Source organism: Danio rerio, chromosome 19 (genome assembly GCF_052040795.2).
Source record: "Danio rerio strain M-AB ecotype USA chromosome 19, GRCz13ab, whole genome shotgun sequence".
NCBI classification, from domain to species: Eukaryota; Metazoa; Chordata; class Actinopteri; order Cypriniformes; family Danionidae; genus Danio; species Danio rerio.
Window position 1 is genome coordinate 31609050 of NC_141039.2, and position 22889 is coordinate 31631938.

At 37.6% G+C, this 22889-nt stretch overlaps 1 long non-coding RNA gene across 23 annotated transcripts in view; it reads left to right on the plus strand.

The window, feature by feature from the left end:
* Positions 1 to 3154: 3154 nt before the first annotated feature.
* The window catches only part of LOC147832587 (uncharacterized), a 348986-nt gene continuing 329251 nt past the window's right edge, over positions 3155 to 22889 (plus strand). For all 23 annotated transcript variants that reach the window (XR_015516901.1, XR_015516908.1, XR_015516917.1 and 20 more), the window contains exon 1: positions 3155 to 3329. This is a non-coding gene — a long non-coding RNA (uncharacterized LOC147832587). The remainder of the gene's footprint in view (positions 3330 to 22889) is intronic.

Consider the following 22889-nt stretch of genomic DNA (forward strand, 5'->3'; position numbering starts at 1 on the left):
CACTGGAAAGGACTGATGTTTAGGGTTCTGAGTGTAATGGAGGCCAGCTAGTTGGAGCTGAGTGAGTAATACCCACTCTGTAGGCTTCAAGAGGTAAATAACAATTGACGCTCTAGAGGCAGCAATCTGGTGCATCTGCAAGAAGGGTCAGACTGAATCCCACTCAGAGTGGTGCAAGTAAAAACCAAGAAATTACATTGGTCTCATGACCCAGAAAGTAGTGAGGTTTAGGGAGGAAAGTGTAAAGGCCAATTTATACTTGTACGACAAGTGAACATGATAAATACAGTGGAAACTTAGTTCTGTATTATGCTGTATGTGTTAAAGCTGTATTGCAAACTCTTCCCCAAAACCTAAGACCACTTCTCTAAAAATGTAACTACGCGTCAAGATAATGTAAAGAAGAATGCAAGATTTGGCAGTTGTGATGAGTGTGGGCGGGGCTAATAGCTGTGAGAGCAGAGTGAGGCCAGAGGCACACGTGTTAACAAGCTTCACCTTTGGAGCCCACCAGTCTTAAGTCGGAAGAGCTCTAGATAGATACTTTTGTTTTGTGTTTACTTTACAATTAAAGCTGTTGAACATCTGTCAGTTCCCCAATCGTTCTTCTCTAAATGAGTGCAAGTTTCAACTATTCTGTTAAAGTAGCAAAGCACAAATTTCCAATAGTGTCTGGATGCAGACTTGGATTTGCAAAATGCATGCAATGCTTTTAATGCCCACATCTAACCCCACCCTAACTCACCCCTCACAGTGACGTCACTAGCTTCGTTCAGTGCATTGTATCTGACTTTGCAAGTCTAAGATATGCAGTCTCAGCTTGCAAATCCAAGTCTGCATCGGTCAACCTGCAAATCAAGTCTGCATCTGCAACCAACTGCACCTGTCTGCACCCAGACCCCCCTCAAAATTTCAGTAAACACATTACCCAGGAATTCAGAAATGTTATTGCAGAACAATGACAGAATGTAGAAGTATATATAGTCATTATGGTGTTGGGAATTGTATACTGCATAGGCTACAGTGTGAGCTACAGTGTTTACTCGATGCAGAAGTGTAATTTGGCTTAATGGAGGCTAGCTATGTGAGTAAAACTTATTCCCTTGGCCTCATAAGGTGGAGTAGTGACTGACACTATATGAGCTGTTGTTTTTAGCAACCTTGCTAGTGCAAATGCCAGTCTGAATCTCACATTTCACAGAGCCACATTTGTATAACAATAACCTTGCAGGATGAATTAATGTAGACCAGCTAGTAGTAGCTGTGAAAGTAAAATGAGCTTCCCTTTAGTGTCCACGTTAGGGGTCCCACCTTCCATGCCAGAACCAAAGATATGAATATTGTTGAAAGTGGGTTGAGTAGCCTACTGACCATGTTGCACAGGTGCAGTGACCTGGATGAGAGTGAGGTTTAAAGATATGTGTGTGTAATTTGATCCAGCTACCAGGAGCTGTGCAGCTAAATCTTACTTCCCCTGCCTCAAGAGGTACATTAGCGACTGATGCTAGAAGCTCATTCTTTAGTTAATCATTAGCTGGGTTTCCTCCGCCCTGTGTTATTGCACATTTTAAAGGTGACAGAAATGCCAAACTATGAATAAAAATCCCTTAATCTGCAAAACAAAAATGTTTTTATGCTCACTTGAGGTGGTTTTGGGTGCGAAAAAGAGTGATTAATGTGAAAGGGAAAGGCATTTGTCGTATACATTCAGAGGTAGCAATCATTTCACTCATCTGAATAATCAGCTGTCTCTAGTTTGATTGCCTTTTCACTGTTACTACATTATCAATAGTACAGTCAGCCTCTCTAACAACTAGATGGAAATTTGCATTTGGTATTATAATTATTATTTGTAAACTTTAAAATGTTCGCTTCACGTTTGGATGAAAACCCGGCTATTATTAGTGTGCCTGGCTGCGATACAAGAAACACAAGTGCACACCCAACAATTTCCATATCATTGGATAAGCAGTGTGCTAACAATGCAATATGGTCAACAACATTAGCATATCGTTTGGATTATCGGATAATAAAACAGTTTAGACCTCAGCATGTACTTTGTACTTTCAACTTGTCAAATCACCTGAAAAATATGTTAAAAACAGGTTTACAGACTAAAAAGCATGTGTCCTGGGGAAAAAAAGCACACATTTAGAATCGCACACATACCCTACACAACCCCTAAAGTGGGTTGTTTTCTCACTTTCTCTAACCTTCTTTTTCTTCCAAGCATCCTACTTGTCTGCTTCTAAGCATTTCTGGCAGAGAGCTGTTTCTCGGGGTGATTGGTTGGGTAGAGCGAATTTACTTAAGTGATGTTGGAATGCAGAGTTAGCATGAAGCAGAAGGAGAGGCTGTCCTCCTGATAAGGAGACTGGAGCAAATAGCTGGGAAAAAGTCGGTAAATGACCGTCCATTTTATGTCAACGCTTTCAAAAAGGTATGCCAAAGAGAGCAGTTGCAGTCGAGGGCGCAATCGCCATGATTAGACGTCAATAGGAGCGGCCCTGGCCCTGATCCATCATCACTGTATCTTAACCGCACTGGATCTTCTAATTAACCTCCCTGATTTTAATCTCAAATATGCACAGACACACATGCGCAGTTCATGGTGAAGGACAATGCTCATCAATAAGTCCTCATTATAGCACACAATCAAATATACCTCACTCCTGTGCTCCATTTGTTTTACATTTATTTATTGGGAATATTCATTGTCATATATAGATTATTCCATTTAAGATTATTTGCACATTATTTACATTACTCGCTTCTCTTGGCTCTTTCATAGTTGCCATGGCTTAGCTTATTGGTCAGTGTTAGACTCCCTGACATTTTTTCCTTGCCTGAAAGTGAATCTTTTTCAGTAAACAAACCTCCACATGCTACCTTGTTTTCACTCAAATTATTAAAATGGAAGTCCTTCTTCAAATGATTTGAAATATTAACAATTTTTTATTTTAAAAAAGAAAAGATAAGACTGTTAAAATCTTAAAATTATTAGTAAATATTTTTTTTGACTCAAGACAACCTCTTAAAACACGAGGTAAGAATTAATATGATGCATCATGTTATACATTTTCAAAATAATCAGGACCTTTTCAATTTTACCGGCGCTACTTTCATATCATATACCACTCCGCCATCTTTCGTTGTTGGTAAAAATCATTAACGCCACCCTGCGTGAATGTTAAAAAGGTTCATGTCAGTTTTAATGTCCTCGTTAACCATGCTGTTGTAGTGAACAAAACGTTTAATGGATGGCCATCAAAGTAATCTCCAGTTGAGCTTCATAAGCACAAAAACATATTTCAACGAACAACGAACCGGTAAGAGACATTCAACAGCTTGATATGAGGTGAACTATACCGAAGAAGTTATATTTTTATCTTGATACCGGAGTAGTATGGCTGAATGAAGATTATTATTGTAAGCTCATCATTTTACTATCTAAGATGCTTGTTGTCCGTGCCGATCACCCTGTCAGGGTTTGCTTCGAAATAATGACCAGAATAATTTTTACGATTAACGTTATGATGCGATTGTCAAACTGTAGCTGAAGAATTTGCCTCATAAACATCAGAATCTTGTAATGACTTCTCGAGGCATTTTACTTATTTTAAATATGTTTTGCGTCTTCATATAAACAAGCACACGTGCCATAAACCGAAAGCTTAAAGGGATAGTTCACCTAAAAATGTACTCATGATTTACTCACCCTCAAGTTATAGTGAGATAGTTTAAAAAAAAAACAAAAACACGCACACACAAGAAAAAAAAAAAAAGATTTACGATTACTGAAGATTGAAGGTTATTAACCTATGTAACTTTATCATAATTATAATATAGGATATAAAATGCTAAAGAAGAAAGCTGTTATTTAAAGATCAAATTTCATAAGCTTTATTTAAAATTGTATAAAAGACTTTTATAGTAATAATAATATAAATCCAACCACTGTTTTTTTTTTAATAAAAGTAAACTAATAATTGTAAAAATTTATTTTTTTAAGAAGATTTTTTTATTCAGTAAACATGCATTCAGAGGTTTATTCATTTTCATTTTCTGTTATATCAGTTATATAAATTACTCACATTAGGCTGGTTGGTTGCATTTTATTGATTTTATTTGCGTGGGGTCGCAAAATCTGGTAGATCAGTCTAGTGCACTGAGCGAGTTTTGTCAGTGTTGATATTTACTGTAACTGTGCGTTCACTCCGAAAGCGGCGAGAGTGTCAAAGTAGCCATTCATTTTCAATGGGTGCCTGTGGAGATAAGCAGAGCCATACCACATACAACAACTTTATCTTTCATTTTTAAATATATCTGATAAAAAGTGTTCAACATTTTCACGCTAGAAAATATCTTTTATGTACAGGAATGTAACCGTTTTGCTGATATGCTGCAAAGGCTCTTTTAACATGCACGCACAGTAATGAATGTCTTTGCAGCTGCGTCATGTCATTTATCTGGAAACAGCAACGTTGGATTTCAACGTTACATTGGTAACAGTCATTGATTTTTACACTGTACATATCTATGGGTAACATAGATATAATTTCATATTTGCATCTTTTTTGTTAATTGTCTTATTCATTACTTCTCACTGAGTTGTGCGCAGTTTCAAATGCGCGTTTCTTGCAGTAAATCCATGACTGACAGCCCTGAATTCCATCTTTTTTATTGGCCGGCATGTTTGTGGGTTTGTTTTGTTTTTCATTTTATTTCAAAGATTGCAACATTTCTGGGTTAATGAAAATTATTTCTTTTTTTATTAAACTTCCCATTTAGGCAGTTCATTCCGCTGTGGCGACCCCAGATTGATAAAGGAACTAAGCCGAAAAGAAAATTAATGAATGAACAAAATTTCCCATTTATTGTATTTTATTAATGCCTACCTCCACCCCAACCCAAAACCCAACCGTCATAGTACTTTAAAAATAATAATTATTGTTATCTGCTAGTTAAGTTATGATGTATCAGTGACGTATTAAATACTGTTTCAGGGTCCAAGCTGCTACTCATTTGAATTGAGAAAATATTTTTATGGCCACTTTTTAGTCAAATCACATATTATAGGGAATTTTATATAAATTCATCTGGACATCTGATGTTAGGCATGGATAAGCATATATTGCGATCGTAATTTTTGAAAGTATTATATAGCTTTGTAAACGTTTATTATTACCATTTGTTGAGTCTCCCCTTACGGTTTGAAATAGTGATTGGACCTGGAAGCCGCTTCATGTGAAGTCACACTTAACAAGCGGATACATTTCATTCATTTATTCATTTTCTTTTCAGCTTAGTCCCTTTATTTATCTGGGGTTGCCACAGCGGAATGAACCACCAACTAATCCAGCATATGTTTTACGCAGCGGATACAGTGTCATAAAAAATGCTGCTATATTGATGTGCATTTCTCACTTCCGGCCAGCCATGTATCCGATCTTACCTCATATTTCTTCCGTTGCTTGCGTCATGTTGTTTGTGTGTTTCTACGGCAATGCAGGGAGAACCACGGGAGCTCAGAAGAGAGCATCATGTGATAGGGAGACAAACAATTTTTTTATTTAAACAAATCGATGTGAACTTCACACATTCGAGTTAATCGATAAAATCGATTTATCGCCCAGCCCCATCTCAAGCGATGACTTTTCTTTTTCTCCTGAGCACAAATTAAGTTATTTTGAAAAATTTTCATAGTAGAAAAATAAAATAATATGAAATGTTTCCAACATTTTTCAAAATAACTTATTTCGTGTTCAACAGAAGAAAGAAACTCAAAACAGGTTTGTGGCAATTAAAGAGTTTCAGTTTTGGTTGAACTATCCCTTTAATCTGTGTTTTGCCCAACAAAGCTGGCAGGTTAGTTGAAAAAGGCGGGCAGAAGGGCCCTCTGCACAGATGGAACCAGATCTGCGTTTGATCGGTAAATATTTACCCAGCCTGTGAGTGGGTGCTACAGCATGCAGAGGACAGTCGGCTCCACTCACTGGACAGTGTGTGCTGAGCTCGGCCACCTGGGCGTACGTGTGTGTGTGTGCCCATGTGCTTGTGCACACAGCCCAGCATCTCTGAGGAGAGATTTAGAGAAATGACTCTCCAATCATGTTCTTGCTGGCTGCACTGCACTGTAAATCAAATTTTCCCCAAGACTCATTTGAAACGTGCACATTCTGACATTTATATAGGAAGAATTAAACATGCCGTCTGCCAATCGGGGACAGCAGCTCGATACATCAGAGCATGCAGGCATGGACAGGTGGTTATGTATAAGAATAAGAAAGAAATGTGATGTAAGTGACTTTGACTGTTGAACGGTTGCTGTGCCAGACGGCAGTTCGAGTGTCTCTGCAACTTCTGATCTCCTAGGAGAGAATAACATGTCTGTGGTGTTTTTATAGAGCGATGCAAAAAGAATAATGTACAAAAGTGGGTACAGTGCTTAAGGTCAACTCTGAGGCCCCATTTACATTTAATACGTTTTAGTTTTAAAATGCATAAGTTTTGCTACGGTTACGCCATATGTTCACACTAGGCCGGAGTTTTTTGTGCCCTGAAAAAGGAGCGTTTTGCAAATGCTGAAGAGGCCGTTTTCATTCTAAAACGCTGCTGCTCTGGATGGGGAAAAAACAGAGACATCTGAAAACGGAGGCGGGCTGCAGACATTCGCCTCTCTGATTGGGGCTTTTCTTCAATATAAAGTAGCCTACACACACAGGTCAGTCCTGTATCCTCTCTATGTAAGTTCAGACTTCGCAAGTTTGATATGGAAAACCAACTCCCGAGTGTACTTTATAAAGTTATTCACATCACCTTGGCTAGAGCTGCACAATTAATCGTTAAAAGCTCGCGATCTCGATTCGACCCCCTAGACCAGGCATGTCCAAGCTCGGTCCTGGAGGGCCAGTGTCCTGCAAAGTTTAGTTCCAACCCCAATCCGACACACCTGGGCTAGCTAATCAAGCTCTTACCAGGCTTTCTGGAAACATCTTTGCAGGTGTGTTGAGGCAAGTTGGAGCTAAAATCTGCAGGACATCGGCCCTCTAGGACTGAGTTTGGACACCTCTGCCCTAGACGATCTTAATCCAGCATTTCTACGATTCTGCCGATCATATTTTCAAGTTCAGGAGAGAAGAAAAGGCGGCTGCGCGAGTCTTTTCATTGTTTCACATACGTTGCTCAGTGACATTGACACCTCCAAATTATGTTGAACATTATGAGTCACATAATGTATTTATTAGGTATAATTCACCTAAAAATGTCATTTTTGTCTTCATATAATGATGTTTTCGCGGCCGGGAAATCACACGTGACATGAGCTGCTGACCGTAAGCTGTTATCACAGAGAGGGCGCGCGCGCGTCTATCATTAATTAGAGCACTACTTTAGTGAACAGAACCTGCGTATGTTGCAAGTAACAGGTAATACAGTTGTAAATAATATTCTGTTTGTGGCACAGACTGATCGTTTGGGAGCCGTGTGCGAAGTATGAACAAGCACTAGACAGTCAAAATGAAACCGAAAGTGTGCACTTCATTTAAATGGTCATATCGCATTTTAGAGTTATGATTACGGCAAGCGTTTGATATGTTTTTTCTTTCATATCGAACCCACAGTTGTGCATTAAAATAAATGTTTACAATGACAGTATAACTACTTTAGCCTTTAATTGTTGAATATAGGCTGATAATGGCAAATGTCTGATTTTACCAGTGAATAAATTTGTCTAATATGACAGATTGCAAGCATATATCCCAAACATAATAATTCAACATCATAATTATTATAAGAAGAATAGAATTATTTATAGAAACCAGTAGACCTACACATAATATTATTATTAATGTTGTGCCATATGTTTGTTTTTACCATACCCTTATTTTACATATACAGAATCGTGAGAAAATCGTGATCTTTATTTTAAGCAAAAAAAATCGCGATTCTCATTTTAGCCAGAATCGTGCAGCTTTAACCCTGGCTATGCTGTTTCAATTAACAATTAACAATAAACAATAAAATGAAAACGTGATGCGAGGAACTGCCTATTTTCATTTTGATATTAGCAACTCAACAGACATCAAAAATGTTAAGGCGTCGTGTAGCTGCATAATATGAGCGTCATCTTTATGTATATTTATAACAAAACGGAGCCTAAAACATTACTGCCTCCTTTCATTTTCACTGACAATATGAAACAGCCTCTCTTTCACTGAATATCAGTTTTAATATTCAATAATGGCCATTTTAAAAGTATAACGTACAATAAGTTTATACATTAGAGAAAATAAAGGCAAGCAATCGGTCATTTGTGCAGAATCAGTGTCCGCGGTTACATTACTTAAGATATTAACCTAACTTATCTTTTTGCTCAGCCAAAACACGTTACCTGAGATCAAGTAATAGCAGGGGCGCCCCCAAGGGGTGGCCACCCCACGGTAAACTCTGGCCACCCCTGTGGCCACCCCAATATAATTTTGCTGTTGACATTATTGATTTAAAATGTACTCATAAATTCCCAATATTTAAATAAGTAAATAAATAAATAAATAAAATGCAGCCACTAAATTATTGTTGGTGTTAATGACGTAGCTCTCCCCCTCTAGTTCAATGCTGGTGAAAGCAAACTGACGCATGCGCGCAGAAAACCATTCCCGCGCGCCTCACGCACTCCTGTGTGAATCCCGGTTGGTTGTTTCCATGCACGCCAATAAAATAGGCGCCGCTCATGTGCCGTGAAACCAGAGTAACAGCCTTTTGTGCAGAGATGTCGGCACGCAGCGAGTTTTGAAAGTCGACTAAAGTTTATATAATATGATGATTATGATGATGATGATGTTACTTTTACTAAGCATGGCTTTAAAGCACAAAGGATGGATAATGAGTCAGGGAGGTAAGACTTCATAACATGATTTCTCAGCCATGATCTGGTCTAAGACCACAGATAATTCTTTAGAATCGTCATAATTAATTTTCATGTTTCTTAAGTGATCTTGGCATATCACTCCAGTTGTTGTTTTCCAGTAATATTTGGGATTGATTTCTGTTACTTATTTATAATAATAATTGTATAATAATATTAATATTAATTGTATTTATTTAGAATAAATATAAATAAATTGTTATGTTTATTAAATAACAAATCTAACAATTCAAGGGAGGTGGGGTGTATAGGGTGGTTCGCCCAGGGTGTCATTTAAACTAGGACCGCCACTACCCTCTCCGATCGTCGTTGACAGCACGCACACACCTTCAATAGACAGCAATGGCAATTTAATATTTACCTTAAGGTACAGTATATCAATAGAAGAAGCTGCATTAATAAAATGGCTCAAAAAGTAATATGGATAAATTATATTATTAGGTATAGTGAGTGTGTATATAGCAATGCCTTTTGTTCAGTTTGTTCATTTGTTTGGGTTATTAATAAACTCATTATTCTTTCATTTTCTTTTCGGCTTAGTCCCTTTATTAATCCAGGGTCACCACAGCAGAATGAACCGCCAACTTATCTAGCACATTTTTACACAGCGGATGCCCATCACTGGGAATAATAAACCCATCACTGGGAATAATAAACTCATTAATCTTCATTAATTTTAGACTTGGCATATACCGCATGATGTACAATAAAAGCACGTAAAAATTATCTTTATACAGTATATATATATATATATATATATATATATATATATATATATATATATATATATATATATATATATATATATATATAAAGTGTTTTTAAACTAAACATAGATTTTTATTTGGTTTGCACATGTACTTCCTGAATTATTTCATGGAATAAAATGGCAATATTTCAAGAATAATTAATCAAATGAATAAAAACTACATTATTTCATTTACCAGAAACAAAAATATAACATTACACTTAATTCATTATTTTTTTAGTGTGCCACCCCAAGATTTGGTGCAGCCTCTTCTTGCCACCCCTAAGAAAATTTCTGGGGGCGCCACTGAGTAATAGATTTAAAAGACCAAAGTCGGGGAATATGTTGTTATAGACAACAAGATGAATTATGTATCACGTTTAACAAATGTATGTTGAGATTAGATACAACGGTAGATCCTTGATGAACAGTCCGACGTGCACAGCTCTCATGGGTATGTGCTCAAAGCACGCTGCAGCGCATGCCAGAGTGTGTGTGTATGTGGTCATGTGATGTGCATTTTCTCTCTATTTTAATGTAGACGGAGAGCTGTTCAGAAACGCTGGGTGAAACGCTAGTGTGGACGCGGATCGTTTTCATTATAAAACACTGCTTTAAAACTTAAACGTACTAGTGTAAACGGGGCCAGAGTACACATCAAATGGAAACTAATTTGTATTTTTGTAGAGATATCATTCTGGTATGGTCAGAATTTGGCATGAATACCTTGCATCCATGCACTGAGTTCGGGTTTAAAGGGGTAGGTCACCCAAAAGTTTTAATTCTGTCATAAATTACTCACCCTTTGCTTTATATTTTAATCCTGAATGAGTTTCTTTTTTCTGTTAAACACAACAGTAGATATTTTGAAAAATCTTGAAAACCTGTAACCATTTACTCTCATGGTATGGCAGTCAATGGTTACAGGTTTTACGCTTTCTTCAAAATATCTAATTGTTTGTTCAATAAAAGAAAGAAACTCATATAGGTTTGGAAACACTTGTAGGTTAGTAAATGGTGAGCAAATTTCCATTTTTGTGTAACCTATGCTTTTAAGATGGTTATTTTATTGCATGTGTGGCAGTCCTTTTTGCCAGAAAAGATGTCCGTTGTATATTGTGCAGTTTATGGCATGTTCAAAATGAAAGATGAACAGCATGGAATAGTTGTGGAGATTTCTGGTTGTAGCTTCTGGTGAAATGGTGGTTCTACATCATGTTGTGTTTTGAGATTCAAAGATGACCATGCAGACATTGTACCAAACTTGTCTGAAAGTGTTAGAAATTTGGTTGACCACAGCTGTTATGACCTAGATCTACTGACCCCTAAATGAAAATGCAATGTGACATGTCGCTAAAATATAAATACATACCCTGCTCCCTTTTTCCAAACTGTCCCTATTTGGCCTGTATTCTTTAGCCAAGACTGGGCCAATATTCTCTTCCCTCACTGCCTCAATCTCTCATTTATATCTAACAGAAAAATCGGTTGCTAAAGCATATTTTATCTTGCTCAAATATACCATAAATGCAATGTGGTGACATTATTCCTGTGATTCTATAGAAGTCATCAAGATACAGTCAACATTAATGGATTATCCATGTTTATAGTGCTATACTGTAGGTTTGCAGTGTTTGTACATTATTATAAAAAAGATGCTTTGTGTAAAGGTTATAAAGATGTAAATGGTGTTCTTACAGCTTCATTGGATCTTAGAGTATCATCGGTTATTAATTATGTTTGCCGGTATGCAGTATTTATAAATATTTTAATAACTTAAAGTTGCTTCGTTTATACCTGGAAAGCAGTTTTTGTCATCAATAGATGTCTGATAGATGTCTAATAGACGTCTATACACAGTCGTCTTAATTGGCTAAAACAAGGCTAAATTTGGGTTGTCAGTGAAAAATCTAATAGATTTCTAAGAATAGGCCAAAACTAGACTAGTCGTCAAATAAACTGAAATGAATGACTACACATAAAGTCTGTCTAATCTGTCTTTTTGACGACTAGTCTAGTTTTGGCCTATTCTTAGACATCTATTAGATTTTCACTGACAACACAGTTTTAGCCAAGCTGTCTGCGTATAGATGTCTATTAGATGTCTATTAAACACAAAATTGTTTGCTGGGTAATTATATCGATTATACTAGTGTCAATATTAAAGTCATTGAAATTGAAAAATTGATTTTTTTTCTGACTGCATTTTCAGGCTGAGATACAAACATGCACAAAAAAAAAACAAAAAAAAAACACCAAGCATTAGAGAAAAACTGAGCATCATGGACTAAACATCATGTACTGTCCAAGGCTTTTACTCTGTTCTGAACCCAATAAACACATCTAAAAAAAATGTTTTAAAAAATGTTGTAAAATCAGCTCAAATATCATAATAATTCATTGCAACAGAATCAGAGTCTGAAGCATAAAGAACTAGTGTTTATTCCCTTCATACGTATTATGATTTTGTATTAAATTTGTCAGTTGTAATTTTCAATAAATCTATGCCTTTTGGGAAATGATTTTGACTTGTCCAGACTATGAAATTAGAACACACGAAACTGCATATTTAGGTCATTATTAATTAGGTTGTGAACAATCATTTGGTTTTATATTTGATTAACATAACTCAATCTTCCAGTGAAACAACAGATTTCTTGATGTTTTGTATGAAATAAAAAATTAATTTGTTTACCAAGCACTGAAGAGTAAGACTAGTTAAATTTAGCCCCTTTTCTTACAATCAGCCACAAGCTTATATCCAAATTTTCCTTCTTTCCATAAGAATTGAGAGGTTTAACTCTACTTGTCTAAAATCAGTTATAGATGTCTCAATAAGGATTAATACCTACTTAAGTTATCGCAAGTTTAATTCCATGAACTGTACCGAATAAGTTGATCAATAGGTAATTCAACAAAGTACACTCTGATAAAATTTTAGGCTTTGTCACAATTAGGGGTAGTTTAAAGGGGTAAGTAACACAGAAATTAAAAATTACTCGCCGTTTACTCACCTTCATGTGGTTCCAAACCTAAAAGAGTTTTTTATTTTGATGAACACTATACACACACACACACACACACACACACACACACACACACACACACACACACACACACACACACACACACACACACACACACACACACACACACACACACCAATCAGCCATTATTAATGCAAAGCCTAAAATTAATGCAAATTTCTAATCAGCCAATCTCATAGCAGCAGGTCATTGCATTTAGGCATATAGACATGAGCTGTGTCCCAAATGGCACACTATGCACTAGGTACTTCTGCAGTCACACACTTAACAGCATAGCATATGTATGTAATGCCGTCTCAAATGGAACTCTAATGGGTTTTTTACTTAGCGGAAATTCAGACCGTTTCCCTGACGACGTTTGAGGGTTGCAAAAGTAGTGAACTAAATGACCAAACTACCAAATAATATCTGCTATAAGTATAACCTCATTATACTTCGGGGGTGATATAGTAGGAGAATTTTGCTTTCACAATCCAAAATAATTAAAGTAATCCAACATCAGTTCCCGAAAGCTTCGCCCCTTCCACATCACGAGCAAAGCAATGGCTGTTAATTTGCTTCTTTTTAATGGTTGAATAAGTGCATCATCCAGGTAATTAAAGTGCACTTATTTTATTTAGAGTTTTGAGCGTGAATGCACTACTTACACTATTTAAACTACAAAATTGTGTAGAAAAGTGCATAAGTGTGACATTCATACCTATTGTCAAGATGATCTGCTGCAGTTCAAACTGAGCACTAGAATAGGGCTTGAAAGGTGATTTAAGAGACTCTGAACTTAGCATGGTTGTTGGTGCCAGACAAGCTGTCCCATGGGAGAGCCCTGAGCTCATAAGTGTCTCGAGCCCAGTGCTCCCTCCCATTGCAGGGTGAGAGGGGAGTCTGAGCTCAGGTAGATCTCGAAAACTGTCCCGCTTTGGTAGCTAATGAACAGATAGGGATTGCTCTTAAGACATAACTTTTCACTAGGAGCACATCTATGATGCCGATTTGGATTTAGTCAATTAACTTGTGTGTTTTTGGATGGTGGGAGGAAACTGGGGGGCCTGGGGGAAGACCATGTTAGCATGGGGAGAACGTGTAAACTCCACACAGAAACGTCGGTTGGCTTAGTAAGGACTTGTGACGTTGATGCTGTGAGGCGACCACTGGGCCACCGTGCCAACTATCTAAGAAAGGAGGAGGAATTGGGGTGGAAGGGTGGATTCTTCAAAATGAGGATGCTTGTGATATGTGACTTACGGTATTTATAGTGACTAAGGAATTGTCTGATTGGTAATTCATGAGTTGGCTAATGCATGACCAGCTTTGTTTGATCATAAGCCCGTGATCCTCTGGAAATGAGTTTATAAATAATCGTGTCACTGCCACAGGCTACCTGAGAATTGTTGCTGACCATGTTCATTACTTTATGACCACAGTACCCATCTTCTGATGGCTACTTCCAGCAGGATAACACGCCATGTCATAAAGTGCAAATCACCTCAGACTGGTTTCTTGAACATGACAATGAGTTCACTGTACTCTGTACTCCGTACACTGTACTCAAATGGCCTCCTCAGTCACCACAGGAAATTGGCATCATGGATGTGTAGCCGATAAATCTGCAGCAACTGTGTGATGCTATCATGTCAATATGAACCAAAATTCGAAGGAATATTTCCAGTATCTTGTTGAATCTATGCCATGAAGGATAAAGGCAGTTCTGAAGGCGAAAGGGGATCCAACTCAGTACTAGTAAGGTGCACCTAATAAAGTGGCCGGTGAGTGTTTAGAAGAATGCCATTTGACATACTGAAACTTGTTAAATACTTAGTGTTTTATACCAGAAATATATAGTTTTCAATGCAATGTTCTTTAAAGCTAATGCAAGGGGTTAAAGCTTAATTTGAGGTGGAAATTAAATTGAGCTTTGTTTACATGCTCCAGCTATTGTATTGCCTAATAGTTTAGATGAAAATGTCAAATTAACAATAAAATCAGACATGAACCTTAGCATGTTTTTTGCACAGATATTGCTATAAACCAAGTTTTCAGGTAAGATCAAGTGATGCGCTTTCACTTATAATAGTATTGATGGATACATTAACAGATTCCAGGACACAGTTTGATTTATAGAACCTTAAAATGCAAAATCAGCCTTATTTTGTTCCTGTCATCTCCATTTAGCATCGCTTTTGAAGACTTTTGGACTGTGCATGTTGTGTTGTCATCTTTCAGTGTCAGTTCCCCGCAGCTCCATAGTGATTATTCACATGGCTTTTATGACTCCGAATATAAATAGAAATGAGAATTTATCCATTGCTACAGCCTTATAGTTGCCATAGGAAGGATGTCTGAGCTCAAACTCTAAGAGGCTTTTTCACAGTACACAGCCTCAACTCTGAACCTCATTTTGCTCCCTTGTATTGCATGTCTGGCTGTGTTGGTATTAAAGAAGATATATGAAAGTCCCACTCCAGCAGTATGAAGACGGGCTGGCTGCTTCACTGGATGCGGATGGGGTTTAATTAGCTCGTAGACCCCGAGGAAGCAGTGAAGACTTCCTGGGATTAGTAAATTGCATTCCTACGCTGCCAGCGTTCTCCCATGTCGGGTCTCATTTGTATTCATGGGTATTTGGGAGGGAAAAATCATATTCCCTCTGCATGCTTGCTGCCTCTGTCTGTTGTGAGGGGAATTAGACTTATTGTTTAGGGCGCTAGATTGTTATGATAGCAGTTGAATAGGCTAAACTGTGCTCTGAGTGTTTCCTTCTGCTTTGTCTGTTGTACAAATCTGGACACAAGCTAGGAGCAAATCATATGCCGCTGTTTGCTGAATAGTCTATGTGGGTTTACTGTAATTTGTCTAAAGAAACAATATAGAGTGAATTTTGTAGCCATGTACTGCAGAACGAAAGAATTCAAAATAAATATGTGCAAAAGTATTCAAACACAGAAATACACAGCCATACAATCATAAATAGAAGCATTTGAAGCACTAAATAAAGTGTTTTTAAATGTAGCAATTTTAGTTGCACTTTTTTAATCCACTTAAAATAGTAAAATATGTTTATATATATTTTTTGCATTGATTTCCAATCAATGACTTCTAATTGCACATAAATGCCTCTTTTCCGCTAAGTGGTACAGTTCGGTACGGTGAGGTTTGGGTTATCAGGCTTGTGTCTCTACTGCCAAATAGTACCATTTATGTTACCCTTTTGGTAGGCATGGTGTTAGACAGAAAGTTGCAGTCGGTGTCATCATCACTTGTAGTTCACATATCAGCTGAACTGATCTGAACTTAAACACTGAAAACTGGATTGACACTGTTTCAATTTACTATGATCTTTTATGTGAAGCTGCTTTGAAACAATCTACATTGTAAAAGCGCTATACAAATAAAGGTGAATTGAATTGAATTGAATATCGTATGAGAAGCACTTCTTTCTAAACAAATGCTTTATATACATGAATACTTATGAATAAAATAATGTTAATTACTAACCTTTTATGAACAGGATTTGATTATAGCTGCAGATCAAAGATAATGCAAAAGCCTACTTTAAAAAAATAAATAAAACTTTTATGAACACATACAGAGACTTACAGTCTCTAAATTGTTTCCAATTACAAATAAAAAATACCCAAAACTTAAATTTAGGCCTTATTTGGGTACAGAAATTAGAGGTGTGAACCTATACTGGTCTCACGGTTCGGTTCGGTTACGATTATCATGCCTTCGGTTCAATTCGATTTATGGGGGAGGCTATAACAAGCTGTCTGTATAAACACATAGACACACAGCACCACACTCTCTCATTCAAACACATACACAAACATAGACAGCACCAAACAAACAAACAAACACACACACACACACACACACACACACTTAAGCCCTTGCAACAGGGAGAGCTCGCGCTGAGCGGAGCAGAAAAAAGAAAAAAAAAGAAAAAGAAAAAAAGAAGCACTTTTCCGACGGTCCCTTACTGAGAGCTCCTCTCAGCGCGAGCTCTCCCGGCTAAACATATATTGCGAGGACTTAAACGGAGCAGTGATCGTAATGCCAAGCGAAAAAAAAAAAAAAAAGAAAGACAGCTGTGAAACATAACCAGCTTTGTCTTTTTGTAGGAAACACACTTTAGATCTTTTTAGGGTAAGAGGTTTTTGAGTTAATGCCGTCTATAACTAAATGTGTGTCAGGAAAATCGAAAACAAAACCAACTGAACCGCGCTAATTTCTGGCGCCCCCCTGGATGTACAGCGCCCTTAGCATATGCCTATGGTGCCTATGCCACGGGCCGGCCCTGAGTTGCCTGAGTGTTTTAAGTACTCGCGCTCACCTCCCTCGCGACAGAGTGCATAGGAGATAAATGACGTCAGTACATAATAACCGGTTATGCTTATTACTGAATGATACAGAATTGTCCACATCTGCATCGCGGTGCACCGAAGAAACAATTAGTTTTGACACCCCTTACAGAAATGATATGAAACATATACAGCCTACAAACCTTTCATCTTTATTCTTCACCAGCATATGTACTGTAATGTTAAAGGGTCATGAAACCCCCCTCTTTCTGTAAAATCTACCTCAGAACTTTTTCAAAAAAATGCTTTGGGATGGGCGTGGAGCACTGAGAGCAGAGGAGGAAAAAGAGGAGAGTGAACAACTATTGTCAGTTGGCTCACAAAATAAAACAAACCGTGAGTTGACCCACAATTTTATATTTTAAAATGCAAAGAAATAAACTGTAAGTAATTGAATGTCATGCTGCGTTTGTTATTCGTGATTTCATATACACATAACCACAATTTTTTATATTTTCATAAAGATAATCTTGTTTATATTAACGCTATAAATGAGGAGGACTTCTCTCCTCCTCAATTCCCAGGTCTGAATGTAGACACCGTGGATAGCAGTGCAGTAGGTCTAACCCTGCTGATATTCTGAAGATTAACCCTGCTGGTATTCTGAAGATTTTAAACATAGGCGAGCACAGCTGCACGGATAGGCGATGTGTCTCTGGTAACGAGCTCAACAGCTAAAAGACAAAGTTTGCCATTCTCCAATACTCATACAGCTCTGCTGACAAAAATGCTTCCTGCAAACCAACAGCTTTGCTGTATCGGGCCTGACAGAAACGCGAACATGAAACAAACACCGCGGATCATAGTTTCTAACACATACGACCTGTGCTGTGCAGACGCATTCTCACCAAGTCATTGGGTCACAACTTGGCAGGTCTGCCTTGCTTTCAGAAATCACATGTTCTCATGGATAGTTAAGAAGAAGCGTCTTCTCATAGGATAAGGAAACTCTGCTATGAATATCAATGAGAAACCGACGTATCATCACTCCACTAGCAGATTCGTGCTACATCACAATTTTTTATACTGCCCCAAAAATTATTTTAAACCCAGAAGCTAAAATTAGCTAACAAAAGCTCAAAATTATCCAGTTTTCCCACAATTAAAGCTGACAGGTGCTAACATTGTCTTAACTGATGCTCAACACACACAAATCTGTAAAAAAAAAAAAAAAGTACTTGAGGGTGTCCTGAACCTTTAACGTATTGTTAAAAAATAATGCCGACATTCTGAGTTTATAATAGTCCAAAAGTCAATGATAATATTTAATCATGGCAGTTTGTTCATGTTGCTGAAAGAATCATTTGCTCCTTTGTTTTTCCGCCCTTCACTCTTACATTTGTCCGATTCTAAAGGGGATGTCAGAAGCACTTCAATAATCAAGTGCCCATTATTATTATGAGATCAAGTTCATTATTTCAAATATAGACCCTTTGAAAACCCACAATATTCGTATCAAACCCCTATTACAATTTGTTTGCTACAAGGGAAAGATGCGCAAAACAAACACCCTGCCCTTACTCATTATTTTGTCACTTTCGGAAGAATATCCACAAATTCAGATTCATGCAGACTTCAAATGTGGAGAACAAGGACTTAAAGACTAAAATAACACACACTCATTATTAAACAAGTAACTTAAATAACGTAGTGTTTGAAACCCTTTGGAATTCTCCTTATAGACTTCTACGCAGAGGTGTTAGTCAGAATTGTTCTGAAAATGGCATATTGAAGTGTTTCTGTTTTTAGTTTGGACTTGTGCTGTTTGTGTTTGGCTTTATCAGACTCATTACTCTGAATGTAATGACACTCTCACACCACATTAAGTCCCGCTCTGCACTCCTGCCCACACCGGTCCACACTAGCTGGGGTTTAATAACCTGTACCACACACACTGCATTACACACGCACTACACAAACATTTAAATTTGCCTCCTGAGGGGAATGAGAGCGTTTGCACTTGTTTGGGTGGGAAGAGCGAGCTGGAGTGAGGGAGATAGTGAGCGGAGGAGAGAGTCAGGGTGAATGCTTGTCGATGCAGGACCTTGTTGAGAACAGGAGTGCTGATGTGTGGGCCCCGATGCATATTTATAAATGTCACGGTGTGGCCCAGGAGCCAGTCTGTGTGTGGATGTGTGAATGAGATCTCCACAGTGACCGGTCTTTTACCCACAATTCCCTTTCATAATAATGCACATTAAAAAACAGCCTATTGTTGTTTCTTTAGGAACATTTTTTCCAACAAATTGTTCTCTTTTTTTTGTTCATGTAAATCTGACATTTTACAGTAGTTTAGTGTTGTGAGGTACAACTGGTGGTCCATTTTGATAGTTTGGAAGACACCTCAATGGATATTTCAGGTAAAAAGGAAACTGATTGCTCATCCTTGTTTCACTCTTTCACTTTCTTTTTTTTGTGGAACATTAAAGCATTTTTTTATTTGATTTAAAATTGACCTCTATTGTATGAGGAAAAGACGACATGTTTATTCATGTTTGCATTGGTTTCCTGCAGGTGCCACTCAGTCCAAAGACATGCGGTATAGGTGAATTCAGCAAACTAAATTGGCTGTAGTGTTAGGGCAATGCAATAAAATTGGTATCGTATTTATTAACCAAACACTATCGTCAATAACGCTAAAAATAAAGTTTTATATGACGTTTTGGTATGAAGCGCTTTAGTTTTATTAAAATGTGGCTGCTGAGCACGCGCCTTGAAAGGAATGTAAATAGGCTTTGGGTGTAAGGGTGCTTTCACACCTGCCTTATTTAGTTCGATTGAATCGCACTAGAGTTTGTTTCCCCTTTTGGTATGGTTCGTTTGGGCAGGTGAGAATGCAGCAATCGTACTCGAGTGCGCACCAAATGCGGACCAAATAAGCGTACCGAGACCTGCTTGAAGAGGTGGTCTCAGTACGCTTTCAAACAAACCCTGGAGCGGTTCGTTTGTGGTGAGAATATGATCCGTAATAAAACAGGTCCAACGGCAAAAAGTACTGCGCGTTTTGGACTAATTCAGCTTCCGTACGCCGATGCGCTGTGCATTATGGGATATGGAGGAAAAATATTTGTTGACAGCGCTTTACCAACAGAGAGAGAGATGGGAAAACATTACCTGATGGATCGTTGGTAAAATTTCCGCAAGATAACCATGTTGCAGTTTTGCTAAATTAAATCACGGCTCCTCCTAAAGTGACGAGCGATGCATTAAGCACTGTTTTCCAGCCGCGGCAGCGCTTCATTTTCGTGATGTATAGTTTGTCTAAAGCAGGCATACAATCAGTCAGTGCAGTCGTCCCTTCAGAGTAAAAGGTTTTGTTTACCTGCGGGAGTTCCCTGGCATTTTCCCGCACGTGAATTCTGACCAATCAATATGCAGTTTAGGAAATATGTTCAACAACATCTGGCTAATGAGAGATGTGGATTTTGTCAGATGACTGCATTTTGGTTCATTTCAACTAGGGTTGTAACGGTATGAATTTTTTACGGTATGATAATCGTCTAAAACAATACCACGGTTTGACGGTTTCGCGGTATACGGTATGTTACAAATGTTACAAAATAATAGAACAGTGAAGCAAATTTGACTTTTTCCAAATAATATATTTTCAGTTACTATAAACAACACCACTTACAATGAACAAATAAAAATAAGAAAATAATAAATAATGTGTCAAAGTCCAAATAAACATGGTGCAAATCCTCAGTAAAAAATAGATATAAATATTTACTGTACTATAAATAGTTACATAACGAAACTAGATTCAATATGGACCATCCTTAGGTTTTATGTGCCAGCATGGATATGGTTGTCTGTGGATATGGATTTGGATATGGTTGTCTACAATGCTGACAAACAGCTGCACCTTCATTTGTGTCTTTTGAAAACAGCAAGAGCAGCAGTTCGTCTTTGCTGTGTCACTGTTTTGTCATGTTTCTGTGCTGCTGTGCATGCAAAAGTACTTAGTATGAGAATTATTTCATGCAAAACTTTTTTTTTTTTTTGCGTTTTATTTAGCCGCGCATAAATGTATGCCTTTCTCTCATTCCGTGTTGTTCAAAAAGCTTGGTCCACAAACAAAAGCGAAACCTATGCTTATTGGTTGTGATATAGCGAGTTTGAACCAATCTGGGCATGGAGGAGGGACAATGCATCAATGTATCATGTCTGGTTTGTCCGGAGACACAGTGACGAGCGTTTCTTTGTCAAATCAGCGTTGTCAAATTTTGATGACGTAACCGCACTGATTCCGGAGCCTCTGAAAGTCCGCGAATGTGATACAGCACTGGAAAGCTGAGATTCTCTTCTTTATGCCAATCTTTGAATTGTATGAATCGGATCAGCGGATCAAAAGTTATTAAACATTTAAGAGCAATACTTATTTTTAGCCGCGGGCGGCTGTCTCAGTCTTTAAGGGTTAAAACCGTTGATATGCAATTGTTCATGGTATGATAATCGTGCACGTTCAAATCGTGGTAAACCATCATACCGGTATATTGTTACAACCCTAATTTCAGCTGGTTCGGACCAAAGCCAGCAGTGTGGTGTGACAACGACTCAAAGACGGCAGAAGATGCAACAATGTATCATTTATTGTGCTTGGTCCGGACCAAATGAAGCGAACTACAGATGTGAAAGCACCCTAAGTTTTCAATGGAGACTCACAACTTGAATGAAGTGCTCATGGGAGTGACTTGCAAATGTTGTACAAGCGTTGCACATGTAACACGTGTGCATTTTCCATCCAGGTACACCCAGTTTAAAACATCTAAACTTTTCTGAATGCCGTGAGCGCACCAGATTCAAGTAAAACTAACCACCTGCTTCACACTTTGTATGGAATATACACATTTCAGTAATACCTCAGACAAACACAGCGCTCCCAGGAGATTAAGAAGATTGTAAATAAAAAAGCATGTAAAGCATCTGAAAGATTTTTTAGCATAGTGATAATGTAATCATTCAACTTCACAATTTGTAATGTTGCAGAATGTATTTGAATAATAAAGGCCCGTGTCTTACCATGAAAGCTCCGATTTAATTATCATAATATGTTTTGTTTAAATCATTTGTGGTATACTGTATCATTATTATTCAGACCTTACAGGTGTTGACCTTTACCATTACACACACTTTAACATTTTATTTATTTTGTTTAAATATTTTTGTTTTTGACTATTTAACTTGGTAATGTTGGCAAATTAAAACAAAGTGTTTAAAAAAAATATTCAATAATTTTTGACATTGTAAGACATGAAACAAAATATCAATATAATTTTTTGCAATATCACCCAGCCCTACAAATATGAGTGTGTGTGTGTGTGTGTGTGTGTGTGAATGTGGGAGCATATGGGTGTTTCCCAGCACAGTGCTGGGCTGTGGCTAGAAGGGCATCTGCTGTGTAAAACATATGCCAGTTAGTAGGTGGTGGTTCATTACGCAGTGGTGACCCCTGACAAATCAGCAACAAAGACAAAGGAAAATAAAAGAATGAATGAATGCTTGAGGAAAAATATACCATGAAAGTCACAGAGGAACAACAATGGTTTAGCTATTCACATTTTTGTAATAGTAAATTGCATGCTGTTGCACAGTTTTTTATGTTCAAATGGTGCAATTTTCTCCATAAACTTATTACATTTACTGAACACAAAAAGCATTTTGATCATTATATATAATGTCATGCTTGTCAAAAACAACTGCTGGCTATCAGTTGGAATATTAAAAACATCAATATAATATGCTTGTGCGCATCAATCACTCAGAAAGAAATCATTATTACCAAATGATCCATCTGTTTTCAAATCCAC